Source organism: Periplaneta americana, chromosome 8 (assembly GCF_040183065.1).
Source record: "Periplaneta americana isolate PAMFEO1 chromosome 8, P.americana_PAMFEO1_priV1, whole genome shotgun sequence".
Classification (NCBI taxonomy): Eukaryota; Metazoa; Arthropoda; class Insecta; order Blattodea; family Blattidae; genus Periplaneta; species Periplaneta americana.
Genome location: NC_091124.1, coordinates 124,245,709 through 124,253,116, shown reverse-complemented (window position 1 = coordinate 124,253,116; position 7,408 = coordinate 124,245,709). Strand labels below are relative to the sequence as shown.

At 33.9% G+C, this 7,408-nt stretch overlaps 1 non-coding gene across 1 annotated transcript; it reads right to left on the bottom strand.

Annotated features, from left to right (window-relative positions):
- Positions 1-775: 775 nt before the first annotated feature.
- Positions 776-848, bottom strand: TRNAS-GGA (transfer RNA serine (anticodon GGA)). The gene has a single exon. It is a non-coding gene; the product is annotated as a tRNA-Ser (tRNA).
- Between the last annotated feature and the right edge of the window lie 6,560 nt (positions 849-7,408).

The window sequence follows — 7,408 nt, the reverse complement described above, 5'->3', positions numbered from 1 at the left end:
CAATGAACCGTTTATAAATATTTGGTAAATTCACAGAAAATAATATTCTTGCAAATACATATTATGTAGCAATGCAATGCTTCATAATTAATGCAGAAACATATAACAAGTTATAAGACTTTGTATCACTGAATTACAAAACTTTTCTCTCTGACAAATCTTGAGGAACTGAATTGAAATAAGTTTCAGCACTCTCAATATTTTTGGAAAGGCTAAAAACAAGCCCTCCACCATCTTTCTTATCATCCATCTCGCGAAAGGATTAGAACAGAAAAGAAAATATTACAATGGAAAAGCCTGCGAAGAAAAATTGACTTTTACAATGGACAAATATTTAACATACCTTTCCGTATAACAAAAAAGAATGTTATTTGCTTGACATCACTTAGCCTACTTAAAACTTCGACTTACGTTGGTAGTTTTATGATTTCAATTTCCAAATTTAATACAGCATTAACCAACAATTTAAGAACCATAATTAAGTTACATTGTAAAATATTGTACATACCAAGTTATCTTTATGGGTTCTGCTACTTTCTGGCACTCTGTGCTGCATGTCATCATTAATACCAGTATGGTCTTCCTGGTTAGGTCTCTGAAAATATACAGAATTTAATATTACTGGTATAAATTTAATAAGAATAACTATAATTTATTAATGTAATCTTCATCTTACGATGTTTGGGTGACGTATATACGTCCGTTGATGTGACATATTAATGAATTAAATACTATTATAGTCACAATCATGCCATGGTATGAAAGAAAAATTTCACAACCTCGAGCAGGAATCGAACCTGCGACTTCCTGGTCTCCGGTCAGGCGCTCTACCACTGAGCTATCGAGTTCGTCTCACGCCAAAGACGTCTTATAATAACCCTCTCTAGAAAAAATAACGTGCTAATACAATGTACAGAGAAAGACAATCGGATAATCCGCCAATCGTATAATAGGGAGACTGATAATCGGGGTTCTACTGTATATCATGTACAGACCCAGAAACAAAATTCAGGTGGCCCAAATTTTGTTTCTGTGTCTGTACAATAAACTAATAAATGACAGAGTGAAATTGATGTTCTTCTTAGTCACTGTCGCAGATTATGAGGTGACATTAAAATTACTGGCGACCTTAAAGAGAAAAGATGAGATGAATGTGCTACTCAACATATTTACACTATTCAGAATATTTACACACAGCAGGTAACAGTCCCAACGGTAAAAAGACTAGGACGCAATTAGATTCCAAGGCAGTGTCAGAAGCCTTAGAACAAATTTTAAAGAACTTGGGTTTCAAGTGGAAGAAAACTAACTATAATAGAAGAGTAGGCATCGAAAACAGTGACAGAAGTAGCAGTGACGACAGTCAGCTCATGGTAGAGGAAGGAATATCAGGAGTGGATGACTTAGAATATCGATCAGTGATCGAAAATTTACAGTATCTAGTATAAAAGAACATTAGATACAGTTTGTGCAAAGTGTGGAAGCATTTTGTGAAATTGACATGGAATCAACATGCTCCCTAATGCCCTTTGATTGATTGATTGATTGATTGATTGATTGTGCAAAGTGATGTAGGACTTTAGTTCTGTAGTTAGCAACATGTGCATCGTTTTTGGAGGTGACTGTCCAGCAGTGTACACGGATACTCGGCCTGTATATTTACTCTTATGAACTGTCGCTGCAGCCTGTGACAGAAATATCAAGACCTTGTGCCAGTGAGTAACTCACTCTAAAGTTCAGATTAACAAAATCCATCTGACGTAGGACAACATAATACAGTACTTTAGTTTTATAGTTAGCAATATGTGCATAGTTTTTGGAGGTGAATTTACAGCAATGTCCACCAGAGAATTTTTAAAAAGCTTTTAAGGCTACACCCGTCCTCATTTACGTCACATTTAAGAAACCAAAAGGTTAAGTTTTTATTTTATTCCAGTTTTAAAAGTTGAATGTTAAAATTCAGAAACAATAATTAATTGAACTTCCATTAGAATGCTTTTTCCCAAAAACAGATTTTTCTCCCATGCTCAACATACACAGACTGCTTCATAATCTTCTATGTTATGTCACTGCATGACTTCTACATTTAATTTTAAGTTGTAGCAGTAAAAGGATATCATAGTGACACCAAGAGAAAGAAAAAGGGAGTATTTTGAAGATTTCATAAAGTATGGACTTACTCTAATACAATACAATATTGTATTGTGTGATAGCTATTAGCAAGTGTATTTGGAAAGTTAGGTAAGCAGGCAGATAGTTAAAGGAGGTAAGTGGACTGGTGTATAATTTCTTTAATGACTTTACAAAGTTAATGAGATTATGTAAGTTAATAATAATGAAACAATTGGAATGAGAACAAAACCAGAAAAATAATTAGTAAAGGAAAATCTAAAGTAAATTTTCTTTGTAATTACAAATTGTGTGACACTTGTTAAGGACTGAATATCGAACTCTTTAGTTAGCAGGGACGAATGCTAGTCACGAAAGTTAGGCTTGCTCTTTTATTCATAGGGGAAGATGGGAGGATATAATAATTCATAATTAATAAAAATAATCAGACCCACATAAATAATTTATTTTATAATTATGAAATCGTTACGAGTCATGGATCACATTCCCTTATCAGATGTAGAAGTTCGATATAATAAAACAAACATGGCCAACAAAACAATTTATTTAGTTTTTTCGACCCTGCCAACCAATGCATATTGTTGTATTGAGCTGCTCTGGACAGCGCACATATTCTCTATGTCTGTCTTCTCTTGAATAGTCCTTCGGGAAAATGGATTTAATAATAAGATTTCAATAACACACAATTCCGAACTCATTGCAATACTTCAAATTAATGTTTAAGAATTAATAATACATGCAGCAGCTAACACATGCATGCATTACATTGGACTCGCAAATCACAGCACATTGCCGCTGTCAATACTGCTCTGTGTAATGTTAAATAATCACTGGTGTAGCTCTCGGACCAGAGCTTCAAACAACACATAACAGAAGCATGTGCGCCTAGGACGGACTAAGGAGGAAGGCATTTGCGCGCACATCATATTCTGCTGTTTCTATGTCTTTCCTGTAGCTCCGAGAAATGAGCAAGCATTGCGGTACTTGCGGTGTGCAACCTTCGAATGGTATTACGCCTATACAATATTCCAAAAATCAAAATAAATTTTAATGTACGTAATCCCATTTTGAAAAATACACATCAAAATACAGAAAAAAGTATGAACTTCTTTGGTCGATTATAATACCAATTGTTTTAAGAGGAATAATAAAATTATGATGTGCCACAGGCTAAAAATTTTCAATTTTACTAAAAAAATGTTGTTGTTGTTGTTGGGTTGTTTTCGAATGGCTGGAGTTTTGGTTTCACAACATTAGAGCTCGCGTTTCCCAGTACAGTCGCGCTAGATCTTTTCGGGCCTTTTTATCTGGGTCCTGTCATCTGCAGTGTGACAGGTGTTCCTTGTTTGAAGCTACATCTTCTCCCATTCTTTGAAGATGAAAGCATTAAAAAACCTTTATGCTGAGCGCCTTACAGAAAATTAAATGTCGAAGAAGATTGAGATTCCATTTGTATTTATTAACATCTGAAAAAAATGTATCCATGATGATGCAATGGAAGCACTTAGTACATCATCATTTATATTTTTTTCAGTAAAAATAATAAAAATAAATAAATTATAAAAATTAATTCAATATGAATATAAAATCCATTATTTGATTATATTATTCGCCATGTTCTTGAACATTTTATTGTATTTCAGGACCCCTGAGATCATTGATGTAAAATTCACTGATAAAACAAAATTTTCTCTAAATTATAATCAATATTTAATGCTTAAAAAAGAAAAATCAAAGTGGGTAAGTCCCTTGGATAATATGAAATCAATCCCGGATTTACCCATAAAATCATCTGCTGATATGTTCAGACTCATAACAGATCATGATTAGTTAGATAAACTCCTTCACAGGATGGATACTTGTTATGCAACCAGGAAGAAGAAATGGACATAGACTACTCATGTAACGACTTGTGAATCTTTCCAAGATTATGGAGATCTAGTAAAATATGGAAGCAAGAAGCAAAATAATTTTATTATTAAATCCTGATCATCAGACTCACACTTCATCTAAATGTATGTACTTACTTTATTGCTTTTTTTTTTTTTAAATGATAAATAACTTTCTAATCACACAAGCATCTCCTCTAAAATGTTTTGCCAAAACCAGTGTACTGTACACTGCAATCCGAAATTTAAAGTGGAATTCTAATCGTACAAAGTCTGCTAATCTGCATTTATATAAGTGGCATCAATAATAACCTTGAAGGAATTGACGACAATTTCATGTTTCAAGACAGTGATAATTTCGTTTCTGGTACACAGCAGATTTCAAGAGATAGTCTATTATGATTTTCTGGATTTTCAGGGAGAAGATTAAAGCTTTAAAGTAACCCCACAGTTTTTTTATATACGTCTGTATACATATAAAAATTTCTTTTAGATATCAAATTCTTCCAAACTAATTCAATTCTTTTCAATAAATGTACAGACAAATGCAAAATAAACAAGTAATTGGTATGAAACCTACCTTCTTACAACTGCTAGCGTTGTAATGAGTTATTAAATAGTTCTGTCTCAATACTCTCATTGTGGGAGTTTCACAGGTCCTGTCTGCGACCTTAGAATTAGTTATTAAGTATTTTTTCCTCATCATGCTCTCAATTGGTGTTTCATAGGTCCTGTCTGGGACCATAAGATTATTTACTAAATGATTCTTTCTCATTTTATTCTCTGTCGGACTTGCATAGAACCTGTGCGTGGTCAGAGAATGACTAATACCATTTAAAAACATCATTTTACAAAGGATCGATCACCATATACATCATAAAATACATTCATATGTACGGTATCTATAGCAACAAGCATGCTTAGAGTGATTGTAAGGCAAACATACAACAATGAAGTATTTCTTCACAAACAATAATTATTACAAATTCTTAATAATAATATGGTCATTTTTCATTATATAAAAGAAGATTTTATGTACAACAAGAAAAGTTCCTTGTATTTAAGAAGAGAAACAATAGGCTAAACAGTTAATGTCATTTAGATAATATATTTTTGGAAACAACATACAAAAACATTTCTTGGTGGATATTTAAAATTAGACCATCTTAGGCTGTAGGGTAAACTTCATGCAGCACCTACATTACTCATACATAATACAAAACTCTATTATGGCGGCTAGTGAAGAGTAAAATTGGAGGGTCACATAATACAGGGTCGTAAAGAAAGATAAAAACAAAAAAAAAAAAAAAAAAACACATGCAACATACGGTATAAGCAGAAAACAACACAAAAATATCCTGATGCACGTACCTGAAAACTTAATGTTTGTATATCAAATGAACTCGCTGCAGCGAATTCTTCAATAACCTTCTTGTTGAATTCAGGAATGTCACGAATCACTTTCTTCTCCAGACAGAGCACAGCTAAAGCATTCAGTCTTTCATTTCCCATTGAATTTCTTAAAAATGTTTTAATATGATTAGGGTTGAAAAACAACGCTCACTTTCAACTGTCGTCATTGGGATGGTAACTATTATTTTCAACATGACACATTTCGAGAAAGTGCGTGACATGTTATTTTTCACAAAGAATTGCAAAAGAGCAGCAGCACCAGCTGCCCTGTGCAAGTCTTGACGACTGTATAAAACCTGCAATTCGGTTTTCTGTTTCTCTCCATTTAATGTAGGGTAAGCTTTGATAGTGTCTTTGAGATCATTTGCTGGAAATTAATCGCACAGTCCTTGAAATTACTACCTAAAAACAATTTTGAAACACTAAAATGATCCGAAATTTGAATTCTGTCTTTATTATTGTTGGCAATAACATCGCATACTTTAAGAGCAGGAGCATGATTGTTCCTTGGATTTGTGTATTCACTGTATCTTCTTTTGTTGTTAGGCTCATCAGCTGTCACCTCCTCTGATTCATAAGTTTTTCGAACTTTAGAAATGGCATCATTAAAGTTATCTAAAAACTCTCGAACTTTAAGTGCTTCAATATTTCTTTGTTGAATGCAGTCAAAGAAAATTGCTACGTGAAGCATAACTTTATGGTAAAATTCTAACCAAAAGAGGAACTGGGGATCCTTCAAAGCAGTGGCGGTTCCTCGGGGGAGGGAAGGGAGGAACGTACTCCTCACATTTTCTTCTTTTGAAAGTAAATACCAAATAAAATATGTGCCTTGAAATTCGAGGAAGATTCGATCATTTTTAAGTTCACAGCTGTAAGAAAAACTCGGTTGATCGAGTTTTAAACGAAGCGTGCTCATGTGCTGTAGAAAACTGTGAGAAAGCTGCGAAATTGTCTGTGTAGAGGAAAGGCACTCCATTCCTCCTCTACTGCAGTTAACACACATAGACAACAGCGCACTAGCGGCCAGAGAAAGAAGCAGAGTTTTAAAGCAAGTAAATGAACGGAGAAGGAGGAGATCCTCCTCTGAATCAGTCATGGGCGGGAAATAGAAACCGACTGGTCGTGCAGGGGCCTGTTTCTCAAAAATACTAGTTTAGTAGTTCACCAGTTACTAGTTACCAGAGTATATTTCACCAGCTCTAGTAGATTCTGTTTCTCAAACTATTTTACCAGTCTAGTAACTTGTGACAATTTTTCACTAGTCACATGACCTCTTTCACTAGTCAGCTGATTGTTTATAGTCATTGGATTGTTATTTGAGGTTAGAAGGCTAAGTTTTTTTGTGTTTTGGTTTTAATTTCTCTTTTCGGTTAAAATTCCATCAATTGAAAGCAAATTAACTATACTGAATATGATTAATGAATCAAAAGAGATACTATTCGGTGCTTTTTCAAGCATAATAAGAAAAAAATTATAAAATAAACGAATGGACAAAAAATGTTGTCATGTGTGAGGCTATGGAACTGATACCTCAGAACAAAGATTATGCATACGTTAGGGACACTTACTGGCCCAACATTGAGAAAACAACTTCGATAAGTACCAATTCAAGTTCACAGTATCGTCACAGTCTAGTATAGACAGTCACGAAGCTTGAGTTGTGAGGGTGCTAGGAACAATAGACTGAACCAGTACTATTTCGCACTGTATGTAATGAGGCGATATTAGCGATCCTAGTGGTTAGCAACTATCTATGGATGCATACTTACTATGTATTGAGCTTCGTGACTGTATATACTAGACTGTGGTATCATAATATAAACATATTATGTAGCTAGTGGGTCTACTGCCGACAAGAATGCCATTTACTTAATGAAAAATTCGCTAATTTTTTTTTAGTTTTACATTTGATCTATTCATAAATTAGTGTCGTTTTATACTTAATTTGTAGGCTAAAGTTGACAATGTCAGAAGAA